At 35.1% G+C, this 25,643-nt stretch overlaps 1 protein-coding gene across 4 annotated transcripts in view; it reads left to right on the top strand.

The window, feature by feature from the left end:
- Pif1A (PFTAIRE-interacting factor 1A) overlaps window positions 1-25,643 on the top strand; it is a 177,948-nt gene that overhangs the window by 28,773 nt on the left and 123,532 nt on the right. The window lies entirely within an intron of this gene.

Here is a 25,643-nt window from a genome sequence, read left to right as displayed (position 1 = left end):
ATAATTATGGTTGAATATTACACGTTTTTTATTTTTTTATGCCATCACTGGCTGCAGGGGATTGACCGTTGAATACTGTTCCCAAGACTTAAAAAAAACTTAAAACAACAGATTGCATGTTATGAATTATAATCGTTTCTGAACGAAACATGTTGAACGTCGGGATACTTGGAATGCAAGTTATAAAAATAATTTCTTCAAATGTTTTATGGTAAATGCAAGCACCTAGAATACAAATTGAAAGTTTATACGAGACCAATAAATAACCGGTAAAGTGCGATCACACGTGTTCTGATTTCAGAAAATATGTATTCGATGTTCAAAAAATGTAAATTTCTTTTATTACACAAATAAAAAACTTTCCGGTTGTTTTTTCATTGGTTCTTCTAAAACTCAATTAAATTGTGGTTCTTTGTTTGAAATAGAGGCTAAACGAAGACAGGAAAGCCTTCATAAATGTTACGGTCAAATAATGTTCTTTATCAAAAGGGATTCTACTGTACTGTCATTTTTGATACGATAAATTATGTGCTAAGTCTGAATCGTTTGATAAGGTAGAGACGTTCTCTACTCTACCTCGTATAAGATATATGAGGATATACTTAGTTTCTGTTTAGTTACTGCATTAACGCATCTGTATTTGTGTTGTTACTTCAATTTCATATAAAAAATAGCCTCGCGGGAATAATGATGTTCAATATTCATCTCTTATTCACCTATTTTAAAATCGGTAGAAACACAGAAAACAGTGGTATTTTAGTACACCAGACTACTTATTAACGAAATTACTTTACAAATAAACGTGATGACACAAAAATTATTACTGTTTACTATTTTTAATTACGAAATAGGCCTTAAGGCTTGGCCATATGATTACCTCACGTCACGCATGTAGGCGAGGTAGTGTATCGTTATATTTTAAGTTTTAACCAGTCATTATATTTAATTTTTCCCAATAAGCGCTCTTGTCCAATAATGAGGGTTCGATTAATCACCGGAAACGATAAGCATGGGTTTTTGGACATAATTTTACCTCCATGGTACATTTGAAGTACATTCCTGAGTTTATTAATTCAATACTTTTATTTAAATATTTAATGATCAGTAAACCAAAACAAGGTATACTTATAACTTGCTTCGATAAGAAATTTAAATAAGTATATATTTATTTCATATCTTATTAAATGATTGCATCAAATTGGTTTATAACAATAAAATTTAAATAAGTGTTTTAATAGATGATATGAAATTAATATGTCATAACATTTTTTTCATATATTTAGTACTAGCTAACCCGGCAAACTTTGTACCGCCTCAAAATCTATGTATCAAATATATTTCATATAAAATATAGCCTATGTTACTCGTAGATAATGTAGCTTTCGAATGGTGAAAGAATTTTTAAAATCGGTCCAGTAGTTTTTGAGCCTATTCATTCAACAAACAAAGTTTTCCTCTTTATAATATTAGTATAGACTACACCGTTTAAGGGCGCGTTTTCCCTGACACGCATGCTAACGCTCATACGCGCGTCCATCATGCATGCATGCCAATTCCATCCTATTGTTACTTACACACACGCATGAGTAGAGTCTGTATTTAATTCATATGTGTGGATGGGACGCATGTTTGAGCAACACGCGCGTCAAGCAAAGCCCGTCTGAAGTTGGTAGTATATTTTGTCTCCAGAGGTAAAAGACCCGTCAAATTGTTACTAGTCAACAATTAGTACAACAACGTGACTCTACCTTTCGAAATTCCCAATACGAGTGTAGTGTAGGCACTGTTTCACAACATACATATTTACAACCGTCAAAGGAATCGTAAATTGGCAGCGGTCCTTAATTAGGGCATTGTACATGAACTGAAGTTTGCAAACTGCCGTTCAATTTATCTTCGTTACCGCGTTATGATCGCCTCTTTTACGAGTTTAACCGCACCTTCGAGAGTGAACTTACAATGTAATATGTTTTGAAATTATATTTTATAGATTAACAACAAGGTTTTCATCATAGTGTCGTAGGTGTTAGGATGTACGCAAAGACGATTATAGTATTAAAATATATTACAATATTTTGCCATTTTCATGTTTGACTGTCTAGGGATTGAACGTTATGATGACCGTAACGTGACGCAAATCGTTATTGTCGATTAATTTATTTTATTTAAATTCATGTAATATTATGTACATTTGCAAGAGGTATATAAAATAGCTCTCTTTTAAAGCCAGCGAATCAAATTGCAAATCGGTTGTGTTGCAAATGTCCATAGACAACACTGACATTCAGTTTTAATTGCAAAAAAATTTTTAACAAAAAAATACAACCGACTTCTATGTCACTATAAAGTAAAAAATAATTGAAATAAATGTTGGTTTAGTACGTATTTCTGAAGTTGGCGCTCATATTAGACATGCTGTTTACATCGTTATCCAACGAAATATATTGAGCGCCGACTTCAGAAATATGTACTAACATATGTACGTACATAATAATTATTTCAATTATAACATTTATATCAATTATTTTTTACTTTATAGTGACATAGAAGTCGGTTGTATTTTTTTGTTAAAATTTTTTTTTCACCCTTTTTAGTGATGGCATACTAAAATCATACATTTATATCAATACAATATAAAATTGTATAAACGTGATCATGAATGTAGGTAAGGTCTGAGTTTACATTGATTGGAACCGCCCGCTCGCAGGCCGCTGCCGCGCCCTGCTCGCTTAGTTTTATATTGTCTTATATGTTCCAACCTAACCTAACTAAGTAGTCAATGATGAACTGGCTTTGAAATTTCATTAGAACCTACACCAAATATCTTCAAACACAACTCAATTATTTCCATCGGTTGAGGAGTTACATATTTTGTCTCCGAGTCACATTCACAGACCCTTAAATAGTCAATGATGAACTGGCTCTGCAATTTCATTAGAACCTACACCATTTATCTTCAAACACAACTCAATTATTCCCATCGGTTGAGTAGTTACATATTTTGACTCCGATCCACATTACCAGACCCTTAAATAGTCAATGATAAACTGGTTTTGCAATTTCATTAGAACCTAAACCAAATATCTTCAAACAAAACTCAATTATACCCATCGGTTGAGCAGTTACATATTTTGTCTCCAGAAGCCACTCTGATCCTCGTCATATTTAAATGGGACCAACTTGTAGCAATTGTCCACACACGAAATTAAAGGCATTAAAATAGGTTCATAAACGGCGAAGTTATGGCTATTATATTTACATGGGTGGAGGAGTTCCTCTCACTTTCCCCGGAACCCATCGATGGATCCTAACCATATTTAAATGGGACCAATTTCCAGCTCGTCTCTATACAATAAAAGAAGAATGATTAAAATCGGTCCACTAACGGCGGAGTAATTCGTGTACATACATAGAAAAAAAAGATACCGGCCGAATTGATAACCACCTCCTTTTTGAAGTCGGTTAAAAAAGGTAATACCGTCATTTACGAAAATATTTCGCTTCGAAAACTTTTGATTCGCTATTTCTATAAAAATATAATATTATTTTACATATCCTTATTTAAAAAATGTAATTGAACAATTATTTAGTAACACATAGTGACGTCTTAGGCACGTGCTTGTGCTATCTCCTATTACATAAAAAAGTAATTTGCGTAATGAATTACACAATTTCAGTTGAAAGGTATATAAGAATTACGTGAAAATGCTGTTATTTTTATAAACATTATCAAAGGCAACTACTGTGGAAGATTTGTGTACTTAATTATTTAATTAGTTTTCATTTTTGTAGAAGGTATAGAGGTCACTTATTGGTAATTGCTATTTAGATAACGATTTTGTACTATTTACTTTGTATAAGAGTAAAAGTTTTAATTACATACTTTGAAATATTATCTATTCGTCCTACATATTTTTTTTGTTTTATCTGTTCCATTTTTTTTCAGTTACATTTTTTATTTATTCTTTCATATTATATAGGTATTAGGCATAGTCCGCGTAAAACTGCTAGTCCGCTCTGAATATAGAAATGAATCGCGTCACCATAGCAAATTTTATGACTACACTTGCTCGCAACAACTTCAGAGCGGACTATACACACTTAAGTTAAAAACTTTGACACAACTTTCACAAACCATCCGATTTTATAAGTGACATAATATAAACATTGAGTGTCAGAGAATAGCCTTCATTACCGATGCAAGTCATTTTAAAGTTCATTTGTTATCGCCACACACAACGTTTATAGATGACATATTGAATAATGACGGTTCATCCGGAGTTTGTTGCGTCTCGATTTACCGGTCTTTGTCGGCTGGTTAGTGAAGGGATGTGGCTGACATTGTTTTGTGTCAGATACCTACTTTGGCGATGGAAATAGAGTATTCTGATTAGAATTTTATTGGTAATCGGAGTAGTAAACGAACTTGAAATCCAACTGGTGTTAAGGGACACACATGAGCGATAATGAGCGACACACAAGCGATAGTTTGTCGTAAATGCATGTTGGTCAATGACGGGTAGTGGTAGTTTTCTGGAGACAGGTAGCAACACTTGTCGACTGATAGTCGATCGATAGATATCTCACCGCCTTGTAATTGAAGGAAGCCATTAAATGGCATAAACGGCTGACAATTCTGTCAGCCATTTAATGGCTGTCATGATGTAATTTTCGCGAAACAATACCGACATACGCAGTTAAGTGGTGCAAAAACACGAAATCGAAGAAAAAGTGCGGAGAAATATCGTTTCATTCGTAAATGATCTAAAAAGTACATTTTTTTAATATTTTTCGAACACGAAAATAGAGGACAGTGACAATATCAATTGGCAAAACTGGTTACATTTTCTTATTAGGAGTGAGTCATCATTACTAATCTATGATCCAGGGTTGATCGTGGTCGTTCTTCGGTCGTAGCAATGATCACCAGCGATGTTCGGCTTGGTCGTTGGCGACCGTCGTCGATTGTAACTGCTTATCGTAGGCGGCGGTTGTCAGTAATGTCAGTATGGTTTGTCGCTTGTATATTCGCAACCAAAGTCGTCATTACGCTCTTAAACATCTCTAGAACTAACCCAAAATAAATCAAAACAGAGCACGGTGTGAAAGATCTGTTCTAAAACGCGTCTAAATAGTAGTCGATACATTCGAACAATCATTTAATGCTCATAGCTTTTTCATAAGAATAATATTACCAAACTGAGTTAATGCACTACCGTATTTCTCATACCTTTATAAACACTATTTGAATACCGAGCCATAGACAAAATAGAGTACATTGTACCACAGAGTAAAAGCAGATAAGTTATGAAAGCACAATTATCAGCCAGTGTATGGCCGACCACATAGTGGTTTCAATGCGTAGAAAGTTCTTTATGAACGGCCTGACAGACTGAATGACAGTAATTTATTATAGATGCTCGGTTTGGCTTGCGTTGGGTGCATGTTTTTGTTTGGTACTCACTTGTTATGGTGTAAGACTTTTAGCTGTAAGCATTTTAAGGTTCTTGGATTTCAATTTCGTGACAAAATTATCTACAATCATATACATTATAGAATATTATATTATATTGTACATATCTATCAGGTAAATGGTAGAGATGACGAGAATATGAGAAGTTCAAACTTAGTCTTCAGGGTTACCAACGCATCTGTGACTGGTCTCAGATGCACCTATTTAGTTTTGTGTCATATATTGTAATGGCCACTATCGGTGGTTGTCATTAGGTGGAATTTTCATTTGCTGCTATTAAATTAAAATATCATCAACGACCCTATGCTGTCCCTTATGAGTCATCTCAAAATGGGAAGGGTTTTATCCCTATAGTTCCCTATTGTAATCTAACAGAAGTCAATAAATACCAGACTCGGTTTAAATAAATTCGTATGTACGTTTGTGTCTTTGTATTTAGAAAGAAAATAATGTATGAAAAACATTTCACAATCGTCAATCTTGTAAATGCAATCAATAGTGTTTTCATTTACATAGTTTTCATTCCATTCATCAATGCAATGCTGATTGACAATGATGTGTAAAGAGATGTTCTTTATACAAATGATTATTATGAATCGGTGCAAGATACTCGTACCACACAAAAATACTATACCTAAGTATTTCTGACCACACAGCTTAATTTCAGTTTAATTGTTAATTGAAAATTCTAGAAGGCAAGAAAATCTTTAAAATAATAGTACAAAACTCCTAACAATTTAGAAACAGACTTCACGACTGACCAAAATTAAGTTGATACATACATCTCAGGAAACTATCACTTCGGTTATAGTCGTAGGTGGGCCCCAAGGCCCGTTAAACAACTTGAACAACGTTAAACAATTCAAATACTTTTGACGTTAATTTTACCAATAAAGTATGCAAATGCAAATACCTACCTACATGCCTACTAAAAATAAAAATAAATGTTTAAAACTGAAAACGATTTTCAGTCAAAATAATTAATTTTCACGTTATAATATAGATAAGGAAACAATAACCTTAATAACAGCGTATATTATCCTGAAAACGTGGAGTATGTTTTCAAGAATAGTCCGCGCCAAGCGCTAGTCCGCTCTGAAGTTGTTGCGAGCTTGTGTAGTCGTAGTGTACTTGATATGGCGACGCGATCCATTTCTATATTCAGAGCAGACTAGCAGTTTTACGCAAGTTATACAAAGCAATTATTCTGTTCCATATTTTCCAATAGGTTTTTTATAAGATTGGAGCAAACAAGCTTGCAGTCGACCTGATGCTAGCTACCACATGGTCGCAGCCACCCCTACATATCTATGAGCAACTCCATATAGAACAGTTTCTGAAGCCGATCATAGATGCGTTGCCACTAGTCTTGGTTGTAATAGTTCGCAATTGGGATCGCGAAATCTAGTTCGCGGCTTCTAAACGAACTAGTTCGCTTTTTTAGTTCATCTGCTCCCATCTTCTTACCAAACAGTTGGGAACTGAAGAACAGATGAATTAAAACAGTGAAAGTTCTGCTGTTTTTGAATCAATTTGTAAATTTGAATTTTGTAGATTATGTGATAGGATTAAGGAATGCATGCTCTAAAATGTTTGAACGCTAAAAACAGGATAAACCTATTGATTCATATAAAATATCTGTTTCTAAAATATGACAACATTAGTTTGGTTACCGCCATGTTTTTCTTGTTCAATTAGAAGCTAACGAACTATGGAGCGGAAAATCGGGGATCTAGTTCGCGTAGTTCATCTGTGGGATCGCTCTTCCGAACTAGTTCGTTTGCGAACTACACAAGACTAGTTGCCAGTCATGAAGACTAAGATGGTTGTAACGAAGTCAAACGGCATCCACAGCGACTTATTGCAAGTAATGTTATCATGAGCTAAGAAACTATGATAACATACTAAATTCAGATAAGCATGCATTGAGATAACAGCAGATAACGATCGTACAGTTTTTATCTTAAAACAATGCAGTTACTTTTTATAGGGGACATTTTGAATTCTTTTCAGGAGATGAAACAAGGTATTAATAATGCCGTCCTTCATATTATTTTGTCGTATTCGCACCATAGATTAGTAAAGATTACTCACTCCTAACAAGAAAATTTACCCAGTTTTGAGAATTGAAATAGTTGCGTAAAAAAGTTTTGCCACGTCGCCATGCTAAAATGTCACTAAAATATTTGAAATAATAATTTATTTATTACGTAAATTACGCTGTATTAGTTATTTATTCGTAAACTTTCTCTAAAAATGTTTTTATTTCAAGAATTCAAAAAAAGAACTTACTAAAATAAGCCGTTTGTGGCTTCATTCAATTTCAAGGCGGCGAGATAACTTTACTAATCTATGGTTCGTACAAATAATATCATTTTATAATAAAGTATATTGAAATGTAATAAACCATTAATCATTTAGATATATCATTTTTATTTTATATTCGACATTTAGGTAGAAGGGTATAAAAAATCTGTCTGTCAAGCGCGTCAAAAGTATCGTGCTTGGCGCCAAAAACAATGCATTGATACGATACTTGCGATTGTTTTAATTAATCTACTACACTCATAGATTAGTAAAGATTACTCACTCCTAACAAGAAAATGTACCCAGTTTTGAGAATTGAAATAGTTGCGTAAAAAAGTTTTGCCACGTCTACGTGCTAAAATGACCATAAAATATATGAAATTATTATTATAAATTACTTATTTATTATGTAAATTACGCAGTATTAGTTATTTATTCGTAAATTATCTTTAAAAATGTTTTTATTTGTCAAGAATTCAAAAAAAGAACTTACTATAATAAGCCGTTTGTGGCTTCATTCAATTTCAAGGCGGCGAAGTATCTTTACTAATCTATGACTACATGCTACACCATACCAAGCAGTAAAAACATACATTGTTATTTAAATTACAATCTCTTATCAACTCGCTATACATAACAATGTACAATGGGATTTTTTTATCATATACAAGTGGCAAAACGGCATGTAGGTATTGGAGTTGGGTCAGAGGTCGTCTGACGTCATTATCCGAGCGGACTTTTCCCCAACAAGTACGTGTTACCCTTTTCGATAAGAATACAATTAACGCAATTATGACAATTGCTGCTCCATTTTAGAGTGAAAATAAATGTACTAAGTAAACCTAACTATTTAGAATTAAAATGTATCATTTCATATTAAAATATTATGTCGCATAATGTTATAGTACTGCTAAAGATAAATTATATTCTCAAGTCAGGGAAAAATAAGTATATCTGTTATTTTATTAAATTAAATATTGATTCAAGTAAATAGAAGAAAAATGACAATGAATTAATAATTCAATTCAAATACATTCCGTTTCATTCTGTTACAATCCGTTTCGTTTCGTTCTTTTGTATTTTAATCGAGTAAATTGCAATCCATGTACCAAATATATACAATAAGTCAAAAGTGACTGACTGACATAGTGATCTATCAACGCACAGCCCAAACCACTGGTCGGATCGGGCTGAAATTTGACATGCAGATAGATGTTGTGACGTAGACATCCGCTAAGAAAGGATTTTGATCAATTCTACCCCCAAGGGGATACACAAGGGGATGAAAATATTACTTTGTAACGCCAGCGAAGCTGCGGGCAAAAGCTCGTTCATTTTATATAATTTCAAAGCATAATATTTTGCCATTAGATTTTATTTCGTCAGAGTTGAATTCGCTCAAAAGATCAAATATTGAAACTGGGCAAACAGGTCGAAAATCTTAATAATGTGTATGGTACCGATATTAACAGTTATGTTTGTGGGAGAGTACCATCGAGGTCACCATCGCCCCACCACCGTGTTAATTGTTATTGTTTGTTGTATGGAATGAATGACTTGTGAATGAGGTGTAATGAATTGCTCGCTATATAAGGTTTTGTGGAATGATACAGCCGGTGTCGTGTGTCACGTGATTGTTTGTGTGTTTTTGTGTTAGATAATTGTCAGACAATCTTATGTGAGATGTCTATAAATTAACGTTATTGTAAACTTTTAGGTAACCGTTAGTAAAGTTAGTTATGTAATATTAGAATTAGTAAATTTATGTTGCCTTAGACCACTGCATATTTAGAGTAGGAATTAAATTTTATCTGAAATTTAATGTAGATTGACAGAAACAAAACAGTACTGCATGTTCTGTCGCTACTTCAATTTTATAAAAAAATGGCCAAGTGCGAGTCGAACTCGCACACCGAGGATTACGTACTACCAAATTTACATTTTTTTAAATTTTTAATATTAGTTGGTACAGCGGCCACCATTATACATACTCTCTGAAAATTTCAAGTATGAATCTATTATACTTCAGGAGATAGAGTTCTGTGACAGATGGACAGACAGCGGAGTCTTACTAATACGGTCCCGTTTTTCCCTTTGGGTAAGGAGCCCTAAATGAACATATTTCATACAAGAGCTCTGTACAAATACACGTTTTATTGTAAACTATTAAAGTAATTATTACCGAAGTAGAAACATACTCAGTCACTCAGGTATTTGTAACAGCAATAATGGCGTACACGGCAAATCTAATTTCCACAATCCATTGAAAGCAATGAGACGAGGTTCCGTTAGACAGATCGTCTCCGGCTCGCGCTTGTTTGATGCTGCCTACACACTACCGTCTGACAGTCCATCAGCTATGTTACGTGTATCGCGCATATATACACTTATGTTCACATATAGAGATGACTCGTGTAAGTGTAGCAATAAGGGCAAGCTGTTACTACACCCTTCAAATAATACGTCGTTAACCCATTACTGTCCCACTGCTGGGCACGTGGTGTCTCAAATTTAGAAGAAATAGGCCATAATCACACGTCTGTGAGATTTTTTTTAAAAGGTCTCTGAGGTATGCAAATTTCCACACCATGTTTTCCTTCACCGTTAAAGCAAGTAATAATTAATTTTTAATACGCACATAACTTAGAGGTCTGGGTTTCTAACCTCATAACCTCGATCGATAGGGCGAGTTTTAGCGAGTACACCATAGCGATTATCATTTTTGTCATTTTAGCAATATATAAGATAAGTAGTAGAAATATTTGTGGTTCAACCTGAGGGACCTAAGGTGAGTAACTGCCAACTACCCTTAGTATGTCTATGTCATAAATCTTGTAAGATGAGAAACTATATCGTTCGACTGGGGACATACCACCGCCATACCATCATGAACCATCATCAGGTGGATTGCAAGTCTTAAAAAATTCTTCGTTTTTTTTTTTCATTTATTCAGGTTTACGAACAGTTAAATGTACAGCTACTTACAGATAAATACATTATGAGAAAAAGGAAAGAAGTTTTGTTTCTAATGGTTCACATCCTGTTTCTAAAAAACGCTTCATCAAGAGTGTGATAGCGTCGTTAGAAACCGGTCTCCCCAGTATTGGAATGATGATGGTGCAATCGATTCGCATTGACGATCATTTGGCTTATTCGGACGTCGTAATGTATGCTTGTAATGAAAGAATAACTGTCTTTGTTTTTACGATATCGAGATCGGTGGAAAGATAGAATTGTGTGTGATTGAACTGCGGCAGCATCACCGCTGCACATATTTTTGTCAAAAGTTTTAAGCGCCACTTTTCTGGTTTGAAGAGTGTGGTAAGGGAGACATACTTTTCCGAAGTGTTCCGGCGTAGTCTTCAGTGGTAGCGTTGCATCTGTGGCCGACCTCAGGTAGGAATTTAATCCCATCTGGGGTTGATTATAGATGTCCATGGGCGGCAGTCCCCACTTTCCATTAGGTGGACTGAATGCTCGCCTACTACTCCTATATCATAAAAAAACTTTATAAGAGAACTTTTAATCTCGTGTTCAGTGGTAGCACCATATTTGTAGACGTAATGACGTAAAACTTTTATGCTCTTGACTTGGTTACGGTAGTAGTAGACATAATCGATTCGCGTTTTAGCAACTGCATTAATGTTGCATTTATTTATATATTTATTGTAAAATTAACACAAAGTTTAAGTACAGAAGGGCAAACTTAATGCCTGCATTGTATTTTTCGCGTTCAGTCGTTGGTTCAAGCGTCCTAAAGTAGCTAGTATCGGTGTTCAAACGCTTCAGTTCGATTACTGCATCTTCCGAAAGTAGCTAAGTCTTCGACCCGCGTGGCGGAGTGGTCACCGTGACGGTCTGACGCGCAGAGGGTCCCGGTTTCGATCCCCGGCCAGATTTCTAAATGATGAATTTAGATTTCTGTTTCTGGGTCTGGGTGTTTGTGTATTTGTCTCTGTGTGTGTCCATAGCACCCACGATACAGGGAATCCTAGTGTGGGGCTGTGTAGAAGCGTTTTTTTTTCGTCCGCTCATACTGAAAGTAGAATCATGCTGGTGTGGACTATGTAGTTATATACTCGTTTGCGTCAATTTCATAAAAGATCCAAAGCGTTTGTGTGTTCATCGATTGAGGACGGCTCTGTATTGGATATCGTAAGTGTGTTTTGCGGCTAAGAAGTTAACTGTCGTAGTGAATAGGTAGTGCGTAATGAGGGCCTCTTGGATATGGATCTGCTAACGTCATATTATTAAAATAATGGCGATTTGTGTGGCAAAATGACCACTGTATCAGTCTTGCAGTTCCGACTTCGATTCAGAAATATTAACTATTAAATTTAACAAAAATTCGCCGGTGTTGTCGTTAAATAACAATCATTCAACCTTGTTGGAGGCTTGTTTGACAAACTCGTACCAATATACTGTACCCTTACCATGAGTCACAATACCAAAACAGTCATATTTGTGAAAACTTAAAAACTCATGGTGAGGGTACTGTACCATATTCATTTACTTAGTTCTTATTTCAGTAACTTGATGCTGTACACTCCAGGCTCACTTGTGGGATGAGGCTTGTGTCCAACAGTGGGGCATAATAGGTTTATAACTATTCATTACCCAAAATTTACTTTACTGTCAGTAAAAGTTGTCACTATTTCCTTAACTTTTTTGGCTATTAATAAACTTGCGCTGTTTAAGATGATGTACCAAGTTTAATTGATTCGAAAATGTTCTATATTTCATAAGTAATCATAATTGCTCTTAGTTCCAGGGTCAATGGCCGGTATATCGAGCAACGTTTATCGAACCCGCACTATAAAGAAACACAAGTTTTTACGCGCGTGCTCATTGGGTCAATCGATTCTTGATAATCTTCAGGTTTTTATACGAACAAAATGTATTGCGTTGTTGGAACGCGAGCAATGCTAAAAAAATGGGAAAGTGCGAGTCGTACTCACGTGTGGACGGTTCCGTACCTCTATGTTTATATTTAATTTTTATTTTAGTATGTCTTATCATAGCAGCCGTGGAAGTTTTTTTTTATAATATAGAAGTAGCAGACGAGCATGCAGTCCACCTGATGATAAGTGGCTACTGCCGCCCATGGACATCTGTAATCAACCCCAGATAGGATTAGATATTCCTACCTAAGGTCGGCCACAGATGCGCCGCTACCCCTGAGGACTAAGCTGTCTTCCTATTACGAACTAATAAAGCGAAAAACGCCGAAGACTAGCTGTTTTTTGTATAGCGACCCCGTTATTTTGAAGCTTTTTTGTTTTGAGTATTTGTTGTTATAGCGACCACCATTATACACAGGTACTCTGTAAAAATCTCAAGTGTCTAAGTTATCGTTCAAGAAGTAGAACCCTGTGACATACGGACATACAGTGGATGATTAGTACCTAATAAGGCTCTGTTTTTACCTATGGGTACGGATTAGGTACCCTACGGAACCCTAAAAATAACCAAGTCAGGTGGTTCTTATATAAACGAATACTAAAAAAAAATGTTATCGAAAGTTTGAGCTCAAATTGGATTAACTTATTTCATCAGGTCCGAAAATTCGCGTAGAATCCAATTTTAACAAAATAATTTGGACGAAATGTTTTAATTTTTGATAGTTGAGTTTTACGGTTAATTTCAAAATACTCGTAATTAAACCGTTTAGAAATATGGTCTGTTCCTTATGTTATGATAAGAACTGATATGACTATAAAAAGTAACTAGACTTTACTTATATGAACAACATTGTGGTAACTTTCTCAAACTATAACTTGAAAACTATATTTCTTAACAGTTTGAGCTTTTTATCGATACATTAAAATTTAAAATATTGATACTTATCGATATAATTGGTGAGAAAGTTTTGTAATCAGTAATCAGTATTACTGATTACTGAAAGTTTTGTCTATGAATTATTTTGATAATTATATTTTTCTGAGCTTATTTCTTGGGCGAGAAGTACTCGTAGCAAGTAAAAATGCAGCCAACGTGATGTCGCCCAAAGAAATCTATACTCTATAGTAATCAGCTCCATATAGACATACCTATACTAGTCGAACGCGCAGGGGTTCCTGGTTCGATCCCCGGTCAGACAGATTTTTGAATGATGAATTTAGATTTCTGTCCTGTGTCTGAGAAAGCGTGTTTTTTGTTTTAAATCTTCTGTACCTATTTTAGATTTAAACCTCAGACCCGCTTTATATGATACTCTATTTAGGCTTTGTGTCTAAGTCTGTGTCTAAAGTCTACTTTTTATCGCGTGCTAAGAGCCGTTTGTAGCGGCCTCGCCTTGCGTTTAGAAATCGACAATTAATTATATTATAGAACGATTGGTTTCCTATTTTATTGATATTTGCTAAATTACTATTTTGTACGCTAGAGGTCGTTTGTTAAGTAATTTTTAATTGGTGTATAATTGTGGTAAAGTTACAATGTCGGTGCAAGGTGGAACTGATATTAAAATGTTCCTTGTTACTGTTTTAGTTAGGTTGTAAATAGGTATTTAGTGTATTTTTTATTTATATAGAAGTAGCTTATAAAGCGTAGTTAATCTGATAGTAAGTAGTCATTGTCGTCCATCAGATGGGATTTTGTTCTAGAGAAATCCTATGTGGACAAATCTTCGGTATCTGACGAATAAGTCGAAGGTGGTAGAACTCTTTGTGTTTCGTCTCCGGCGGCACCACCGCCACACCTATTTCTACCTAATAACAGCAGTGTTAGGCGCTGCTGTGTTCCGGTTTGAGGGATGTGGTAAGGGAGACAGACTTTTCCGAGGCGTTCCAGCTTAGTCCTCAGGGGTAGCGGCGCATCTGTGGCCGACCTCAGGTAGGAATATGTAATCCTATTTGGGGTTGATTACAAATGTCCATGAGCGGCAGTAGCCACTTACCATCAGGTGGACTGTATGCTCGTCTGCTACTCCTATATTTTAAAAAAAAGTATCATCCCAGAATTAAGTAGCGCTCAACACAGCTGTATAACAAAAATAGGTAGAACCACGAAAGGTTTATTTATTTATTTTTAAATTAAAGTGGGAATTTTTCGCTGGGCGAACACATCATCCCGTACAAACAAACTATTAAGCAATTCATCTCATAACATTATATAAAACGAGTACATACTTTTAAAAGATTTTAAATTGCGCACATACGGAGTTTCCTTCGCCACTTCCTCTCCATAACGAACCACTATCCAAAGCGATGGTATTTTGTTAATATTCGAAAAAAAAAACAATGTTAATTAATTTTGAATAAACCAAATTTAAATATGATTTTAGATAAAATAATAATAAAAAAAATAGATTAGAAGGTTATACGAAAGGTTATACCACCATTAGCTTAATTTATACATACCTTCCTTCTTCTTATATATTCGTCGTCATAGCTTTATACCACCATTAGCTTAATTTATTTCATACCTTCCTTCTTCTTATATATTCGTCGTCATAGCTTCTATAAGCATAGAACTGAATAAAAGATCTTCATTCTTATATTACGTACTACGTAACAACAGTGACGTACCTAGTATCACGGCTAACGTATAGCTTCTCCAACTGAAACCTAACACCTGGTCGTTGACTTGACTTGTGAAGTGATGAACGGTTCAGTTGAAAGTAAGTTTCTCTGTCACGTAACTCCATTCGATGTATGTGTTACATCAGGTTTTAAACCTTTTTAGGGCTGGGTGGGGTTGGTTCTGGCGCAAAATACCTTGGATTTTTTATACTGCAGTAGCAAACCACCATATAGTCCAGCTTAAGAGGCTACTGCTCATGGACATCTGTTACTAACCTCTGATAAGATTACAGTCCTGTCTCAGGTTGGCTAGATGCGTTGTTACTCTTGAACACTAAGTTAGAATGCGTCGGATAAGTATATCTCCTTTACCTCACCTTTGAAACCGGAACACAACAGTGTTTGACATTGTTGTTATTAGGCAGAAACAGGTGTAGCGGTGGTGTCGCCGGAGTCGAAATATAGAGGATTCTACCATCTTCAGTTTTAAGTATAACTTGTTTCATGAAGATTGTCAGAAATAGTGGCATATCTAGTTGACTCATCTTCATAATTTCATTCATCTTGATATAGAGCTATATGAACATAACGTTAGAGCGAGTAGCATACAAAACCGTCATTTTGAATAACATTCCCTACTGAAACAAGTTATAATAAACCGACCGTGACTATTATAATTATCAGCATCAGAATTACGTAGCTGATACGTAGAAATCCACATGTACTCGCTAAAAAGCATATCACGTCTGTTGCGTAGGAATCTTTATCTAATATTATTTTAGTGTACTCTATAGTAGTATGTCTTTTTGGGTCAAAAAATATCTGTAGTCTGTACCATAGATATAGAATGTTAAAAAATTCTAAGTCTCTGGTCTGTACTATAAAATAATGTGTAATTGACTCATCAGGGTTCGGTACGTAAATTTTGAAAACGAGAACCTATTATTGAGTCTCCGTGGTCCGTCCTTCTGTACAAGACTATATCTTGTGCCGCAATGGATAGACACATGACATTTATGGCCGCTATAGCAACAAATACTAAAAATACATAAATTCTAAATAAAAGACATAAGAAACCTCTTTTTCAGCCATTTTCGAAATGACAGATGGACTAACAGCGGAGCTTTAATGGTAGCGTTCCGTGAAGTTCAAAATAAAGCGCAAAAAAATTATTTTTCAGCAGTTTTCGTACTGTGACACACGGACAAACAACGGTGCTTTAATGGGCAGGGTTCACATTCAGGAATTTTACCCGTACACTGTACAGTTTTTACCAGTTTTTGGGAACGGAATCCTAAAGAGCAATCGCAAATATTAGATGTTGTGACGAAAAATGTAATAATTCCTTGTAGGGCTTACCAATACACCCCGTATTGGTGAATCTTGATAAACAAGTGAATCATGACTTCATTCCAACGTGAAGTTTTCAGAAATTCACATGTGAGCTTCAAGAACACATGCTCGTAGGTCATGGCTAACTTAGAAAGTAACTTGACGTGTTTACTTGAATTCTTAATCAGTAAACTAACATAGGCTTCGAAATCGATATTCAGATCTATGATTTATCTACCTATCACTTGAAATCTATTATTTTTTATTAATTTATTGTTGGAAATGAGTATTTTTTTATAGCACAGGAATAGCAGACGTGCATGCACTCCACCTGATGGTAAGTGGCTACTGCCGCCCATGGACATCTGTAATCAACCCAAGAAAGGATTAGATATTGCTACCTGAGGTCGGCCACAGATGCGTCGCTAACCCTGAGGACTAAGCGGGAACGTCTCGGAAAAGTATGTCTCCCTTACCATTCAAACCACAACACAGCAGCGCTTAACACTGCTCTCATAAGGCAGAAAAGCTATGGCGGTTGTGCCGCCGGAGTCGAACCACAAAGGGTTTTACCACCTTCAAGCCCACTTATCACGTCCACTTGACGTTGTACTTTAGAGCTTTTCTATGAAAGTTTTCCTTTCGCGAATTAAATGTGACTACTAACAGAAAGTGAATTCCATGAGAACCTTACGGATACATCAATTAATACTTAACATGTCCAAAGCTCTCAAATCCTGATTGGTTGATTAACTTTATTAAACCTTATATGGAGCTTTTAATTTCTAATAATTATGACTTAAGTGGGTGTATTTAAGAACTGGTTATCTACATAAATAGTTCAAATTAACGTGTCTATCTGTAACTAACATTTTATTGACGCATGCAAAAGCTTACTTAAATAATTAAGTAGGTGTTTGTTTCGTTTTTCGTTTGTTTGAAATATATAATCAAGCGAATCTTGTAAATGGAAAAATTGATTTTGTAGTTTTCTTATGTTTAAATAAGATTATGTACCTATTTATTGTATTAAAATAATTGATTCAGGTGCCAATATAGATATATCTATCGGTACATGCATGTATCTATGGGTATCTATGGATAAGCATGATCTTTTTAAACTCAAAAGATGGTAGAGTCGATTAGCGTCAAACATTGCTGTGTTCTGGTTTGAATGGTGTGGTGAGGTAGATATACACACAACATTTTTATTATATTGCTTCATTTTCATGCAACTTATATAAATATTTTTAACTACACTATTAGACATTAAAAAAATGTTGACTTCAAGGTAATGTCTTAAGCTTAATTTTGCGAACAGATTTATTTTTATTTATTTACTAAAACAGACCGATTTGAAATTGGTTACCTTTTTCTATAGAAAAAAACAAATAGTTTTATTAATAACTCTTGTCAGTTCCGTTTATTTATTGACATCAAACATATGAGTATATCATAGCATTAGCATACAGCACGGGCCACTAATTCCCAACAAATTGGCATAACTGTGTGCAAATACCGTCAGAAACTGCTGTTTCGTAACCTCATTATCGGTACGTATCGACGATTTTATGCAAAAAATGACGTTACTGGAGTAGGGATGGGCGATCGTAAAGATCGATAATATGTAAAATCAATAACTGATGACAAGTAACGTCATCGACTGGATTAGGGATGTGCCTAATGTCCCTAACTTGAGATATTATTTAGGTACGAATATATTTTAGGTTTATAATGACAAAAGTAAAATTTACCTACGTACTTATGAATTAAAATAAATATATTAACGAAATTAAGATAAAGTAAAGAACTAGAACGATTTGTCAGTTATTATTATAATTTACAAGTCTAGTTACGAGCAAGTTGCGAAAGAAGATATACAATAAGCTTCAACGACCATGTCTTTTGGCTTTTTACAAGACCTTTGCAAGCAGGATGGAAAGCAACGTCATGTATAAGAAGTCCTTTACCATTGCGCGGAAACCCTGTAAAAATTAGTCCATTTCAGACAGGTTATGAAAATGTACACTTAAACAATTTAGAAGAACATTGCCTCGCAAACCAATGAGGTAATCTTGCCAGCATTTCCATGTATATTTTTATATTTATTTATAATATCGTTATGATACATTATAATTATTATAAATTAAATTTATAATTTGTAAATCAATTATTTGTGTCACTAGTTATTTCATTAATTTTAATTACTTTTATGTATTTTTTATAATTAATAAATAATAATATATGTCGATCAGATATAACATATATTGTGAATCGATCGATATTGTGAGTCGATCAGATATAACATTTTTTTATCGAAGTTCACTCACATCCCCATTCGTTATTGTGCTAGGTACTGTGTCGTAAGTAGTTTTTTTTATTGAATTGAAGTTTTTTTACCGATTAGGTAACGGAATAAGGCCCGGTCTTTGTTGAGGAAACTGGTTTGATATGAATGCAATGAAGCGTATCTGTTCTGGAATACTTATTGTTCAATGTACTGACTTTTGTTTATTTATAATATTTTTCACTTTTTTTATTTTATAGAAGTGGACTTCAGTATGTGTTCCATTTGATATTATGTAGGTATTATTTTGAAAGTGGTAAAACCCTTTGTGGTTCGACTCTGAACCTATCCACCACGGCCACACCTATTTCTACCTAATAACAGCAGTGTTAGGCGCTGCTGTGTTCCGTTTTGAAGGGTGTAGTAAGGGAGACAGACTTTTCCGAGGCGTTCCAGCTTAGTCCTCAGGGGTAGCGACGCATCTGTGTTCGACCACAGGTAGGAATATCTAATCCTATCTTGGGTTGATTACAGATGTCCCTGGGCGGCAGTAGCCACTTACCATCAGGCTAGTCTCCTGCTCCATATCATAAAAAAAATGTAGCCACACACTATAGAAATCTGTAATCAACTTCAGATAGAATTTGAGTTTTATCTGATCTGATGATCTCTGTCTTTATCTGTCGGCTACAAATGCGTAGTTTTAAACTAGAAGTCCTCGTATATAAGTTTTCGATTGGGGATGGTGTGCAGAAGGCCTCGTATAAGTGTTTTTGTCGTTAAAGGGAGTCTTTTTCCGAGGCAACTAAACTGTCAAATCTAAGAGATGCGAAATAATTCAAGTAATCCACTTACTGTGGTCACCAACATACAGATAATTGCAATGATGTTGACCAATCCCTATAGAGACATACTCTATCAATGAATTTTAACATATGAGTTATAATAGAAATAGTTCGAAAAATGTATCATTTTACATTCATTATACTCATGCATGATTTAGCAATCCATTTTAATGAAATGCTACTTTCAAATTAATTTTAAATGCAAAACAAAACACATTTCACCACCCATTGAACGAAAGTATCGTATGAAACGAAGAGTAAACGTAAAAGATGAAAATTGCGCGTATTTTTGAAAAGCGACACGTTATGTACATCACGTGTGATGGCTATGTAACGTACAGTTACGTAAACGTTTCGTGTTCTAGTGGCTCAGTTTTTCTTTTTCACGTATACTTTGACGTTCGAATTTTCATGTAGTGGACTTGCGAGGTTTGAAGCATTTCATACTATTATGATACAGATGAATACTTTATTAGGTTGCTATTACAAATTGCATTTTTTAGCCAAACCATAAATTTACTTGGAATATTGACAGTTTTTAGTAAAAAATGAATTTTAAAAGATCCAAAGAAAAGTTGAAGATGTATTTTATTACTTCATATTTAAAGTGTCCATCAGACCTAAATTAAGTATACATAGACCTTTACTTGAATGAATGACTATTTAACTGATGTAATGTTTGGATCTGTAAAGTCTGGACATGTAAAACCTACATTACCGTACTGTACCCGTACTGTACCCGTACTGTACCATGAGTTTTCAAAACATCCTACAATTTTACGTTACGTTTACTCAATCCATTATTCTGTTCCGTTCGCTTCAGTAGACTGAGTAAATGTAACAATAAGTAAGTGCTCAAGTCTTTCTGTCTGCTTCACATGTTCGCGAAAAAGAGAGACAAAACATAAAGCGCCAATGGACAACATTCAATTTAGACATTTAATGTTACGTTACTGACGCTATAGTTCTAATACAATCCGCTAGGGGCGCTGATTGATTGTATGGGCAAATACGTAAACAAATACCAAAATAGTCATATTTGTCAAAACGTAAAAACGTAAGGGTACTGTACCTGCATTATATAAAACTACCTAATATTACCGAAAAACTATTTCTAAATACTACACTATACGTAGCTATTTATTCAGTTTACGTAATTTAATTTAGAAATCAAGGTTATTTTGTAATTACTTCTTGAACACGGAGTATCCGAGTTCGTGGAAAGTTAGAGTAATAAACACGTGCGGTAGTTTTGTACGTATAATAGTTAATAATTGTCTATGTGCTTAGAGTCTACTGCTTCTTGCTGTATGTTATATTGTCTAAATATGTTTGACAATTTTAACAAAATTATTTGAAAATATATATATTTTTTAAGTTTGTAAAGGTGATAGAGCCCTTTATAGTTCGACTGCAGATGCGCCAATGTCATACCTAATTCTGCCTTAAAACCTAAGTTTTAAGTAAGACTACTGCCTTACTTTAGCAAACAAGCATCCCATCTCAGCCGTTACCAGCTGCATAAAACATGGGTTCTCTCTGAAGGCGATGATGGATGTATTGCACCACTTACTCAGATGATCGCTTCACAAGCAGGTCAACTGAAATCCTAACTTCTTCCACACCGCAAGAATTGCTTTACGCTAGAAATAGGTATGCGGTACAACGCTGGTTCTATCACCTTTTAATTAGTATTACCACTTATAAATATCTGCGTTTGATAAAATGACAACTAATTAAAACCGCTTTAATTTCCTCCTTAAATGGGAACTGCAAACAGCAAACGGATGTCGACCGTGTACAAAAACACTAGTGGGTGGTAGTTTTTTCTCGCGCGATTCGGAATTTGGAGTTACAATCGGAACTTATTGCTTTTGAAGCTGATTCTTATCGATCTTGTTCGGTGCGGCCAATGACCTAACAGAATGTTTGAAAAACATTCGCTAATAATAGTGTTTTACTCTGTGCTTATTCGGATTGGAATTCAAAGTATTTTAGTAGCGAGTAAGAACGGGCTAAGTTTTTAGTTAATTAAGTAAACGCCACTTCGCCGCAGCTGCGTTGGCACTCCTTGGAACGCCTCGGATTTTTTTCGAACTATCAGGCTGGCAACTTTCATCACGTTTTCGTTGACAGTTTATGAAAGTGATAAATGATATCTATAGTAGCACGACGCTTCTTCAAAGAAATGACGTCGCGTCTGGTTTAAGTTTCTGGAGACCCAAAAGCTGGTGCGTACTTTGACCAAAGAATAAGCTTGGCCATACAACGCGACAACGTGCCAGCATTCTTAGGACTCTACCGAGAGGCAGTGATTTAGACTCATTGTTTTATATTGAAATTATATTAACTTAAGTTTAATTTTTTTGTATAAATTATATTTTTGTATATATTGTGTATATAATTTTAGTTTGAATTTGTAAATATAATTAATACGCATATTTAAGGGCTTCTAAAATAAATAAAATAAACTGTATATTAATATTTAACACAAATAATTTTGAAAAATCAAAGGTACGTGCTTGGGGTCCGAATTTCGGACCCGAATTGTTGAGTTTTTAACCACTAGGCTATCACTGCATCAATCGGATCATAATATGAATAAATTAATAAACCAAAAACAAAAAACAAATTACATTAATTTAATTAAAACCAAGGATTTCCATTCGTACTCGTAACTTGCTTTTTGTTCGGACAAGTAACTTTACGAAGCGTTTCGAATGAGTAATTAGAAGTTAAATGGCTTTGTAAGAGACTAACGAGTGTTACGTGTGATTGATTGAAATGTTGTAATGTCGAGATTTATTAGTGCTGTACATGCGTACATAAGTTATTTGGTCATGGCTAAATTGATAGAACAATAAATGTAAGGGAATGGTTCTGATTCGTCTTTGATGGTGCTACGCCTCATAATTATCTTGTAACTGTGGTATAAAGATTTTATATGTCTATACAATATAGGAATAGTAGTTAGGTAGTCCACCTAATGGTAAGTAGCTATTGCGGCCCGTGGATATCTGTAATCGACCCCAGATAAGATTAGATTCCGACCTGAGGTCGACCACAGTTTCCTTCCTACCCATAAGGACTAAGCCCTTTAAAGTTACTTAACACTGCTGTTATTAGGCGGAAATATGTGTGGCAGTGGTGCTGCTGGAGTCGCGAACCACAGAGGGTTCTACCACCTTCAAATTATGAAGCTTCTATTATGTAACAAAGTATAGGCTGGTAGTGTGGAACCTTTTCCTTTTCGAAGTCGGTTGAAAATGTTTTTGAAGGTAGTAGAACCCTTTGTGGTTTGACTCCGGCGGCACCACCGTCACACCTATTTTTACCTAATAATAGCAGTGTTAGGCGCTGCTGTGCTCCGGTTTGAAGGGTGTGGTAAGGGAGACAGACTTTTCCGAGGCGTTCCAGCTTAATCCTTAGAAATGGCGGCGCATCTGTAACCGACCTCAGGTAGGTATATCTAATTATATCTGGGGTTGATTACAGATGTCCATGAGCGGCAGTAGCCACTTAGGCACCATCAGGCGGACTGCATACATGTCTCTTACTCCTATATTATAAAAAATGTAGATGTTATAGATTGATGCGACTATATACCAACTTCATAAGTCAATTTAATATTACCTTTATTTCTATATAGATATAGAGTCGGATCGTTTGTGACTTACTCGCGTTTTTAGACCTCATTAGCGGTCTGATTCGAAAGTGTTTTCACGTTAGTTTACACGAAAACAATAGTTTCGTGTAGCTCTCTTTTAGTGAAACCGAACGGAACGGTAAGCTTTGCGTAAAAAATTGTTGGAAAATACAATGTGAGAATTACCTAACACCTCTTTATGTGTAGTGTTTGTGTATCTGTTTATGAATGTGCTTATGGCACCCACGACACAGGGAGTTCTGCGGGGCTATGTGTATAGAAAGCGATTTTTTCTGTTTATACTGTAGAAAAAAAATGACTCTGTACCCCAAGAACTCGTCATCAAATAGCGTTTATCAATTTTAGTGGAAAGACGCAAGCTTAAATATTTTGAAAATTGAACTGTTATTTATGAAGTCTAGAAGGCACTAGAGCTCGTGGAAGGTCACCCATACGATGAACTAATCAAATTAAATGACCAGTGGGTTGATCATGAGTGTATGAGACATCGATGTAAATGCATACTTGAACTACTCACCTTAGTACAAAAAATACATACACCTCGATGATGAACATAATTAAGAGGTATGAATTTAAAATAAAAATAAAAATCGGAAGCCAGTTTTTCAGAATTCTTCAAACAAAAAAAAATACAAGTAAATACTTATTTCTAAATATTTCTAAACTTCTTTTGAACATCAACTACTGATTTTGGGGGATAGGGATACACTATTTGGTAAATACTTACCTTACCTACTTTTAATTTGACTTGAAGAACAGATAACAATGTTAGAAAAAATATTTATGTAGAACAAGGGTTATGCTATTTTATCGCGAACTACGGAACCCTAACACAATACTCTACTACAGTAGAATATCAGTCAATTTAAATTGACAGCACCTAACGCTAATTTTACAAGTGCACATCGTGCGCCTAACATTAGCTAGTCGAGTTTCGTTTGCTATAAATAGTTTCGCAATAGTAATTAATCGGTCCCAGAGTTGGAGCGATGTGTTCACGGCTCCCTGTAGACCTGACCTTGGGGCTGATCACGTTATGAATTAGGGTGTCGTAATACTGCGCGGTCACACACTCGACCAGGCTACGTAATGAACGTGAACTATATGCGATGAGGCTACAAAAGATTCAAGAATGAGTTACAACCGACGCGGCTACAGTATATTCGAGCATGAGTTGTTTTAAAAACTATGTTAGAAATATCTTTTTTAATGTTAACCACCGCTTTAGTGTGCGCCGAGGCTACAATATGTTCGTATTTGAAACAAGGCTAAGAATTGAATATTAGATGAGTGCTTGATGTTAAAAATATTTATTTAATGTATTAAGAATATCGGCACCGAACACAGCTTGTGATATTAAATTAAACCCGATTTCTGATCACAGAAAAACACCATAAGGAAACCTACATAGACCCTAGAGTTCATTAAAAAGTGAGTCTATGAATTCGTGAAGTGAGGTGAAGTTTAGCGCGTACTTCGCTAGGGCAGTGTACTATGTCCTAAACTTCCTCTCACTTTGAGACACCCATGCCCATTGCCTAATAGTGATACAGTAGTGAGTTTCTGCTTTTGAAATTATTCAATACACGAACTTCTAACATCTATTATATATATAGAAATATTTATAACGATAGTGTGTGGCCGCCAGTAGCTCGCTCTAAATCATAAATCTGATTTGCATACAATGCGTGTAATAGCCCAGACACGTCGCGGATTTTGAAACTTCGCTACCTGTGAATCACTTGTACAAATATTGTGGCACTGACAATATAGTTGTTGCTTATGATAAGTAGATGGGAATTTTAGAAAATGTATTGTTACCAGTGTCTGATAGAAACTGAATATAAGTAGTACTATGAACTCTGTTTCTGTTGGTTTAAAGTTGAATCGCTCGCACAGTTGATTTTGAATCTTTTGTGCGATATTTTAGATTGATAATATCGGCCTTGAACTTGATTAGTTTTTAAAATGTTTTTAATTTCTATTATATATGCAGTATTCTGACGGAAACTCGGAACTTAGTTGCCTGCCTATATAAATTTTATTATTATACAAATTTTCTTTCTGTTTGCTCAAGTTTGCTGTTCCATCATTTCACTTCATTTATTTAACCCGGAATGAGTAAAATAAAAATATAGTTGAATGGTACTTCGATAAACATCTCGTAAAAAATTATAGACAGTGTGGCGGAAAGAGTTAAGAAAAATTG

This window comes from Epargyreus clarus, unplaced genomic scaffold (assembly GCF_041222505.1).
Source record: "Epargyreus clarus isolate Ecla_fem2 unplaced genomic scaffold, WU_Ecla_fem_2.2 ptg000009l, whole genome shotgun sequence".
NCBI lineage: Eukaryota > Metazoa > Arthropoda > Insecta > Lepidoptera > Hesperiidae > Epargyreus > Epargyreus clarus.
The sequence above is the reverse complement of the archived record's forward strand: the minus strand, read 5'-3'. Positions and strand labels throughout refer to the sequence as shown.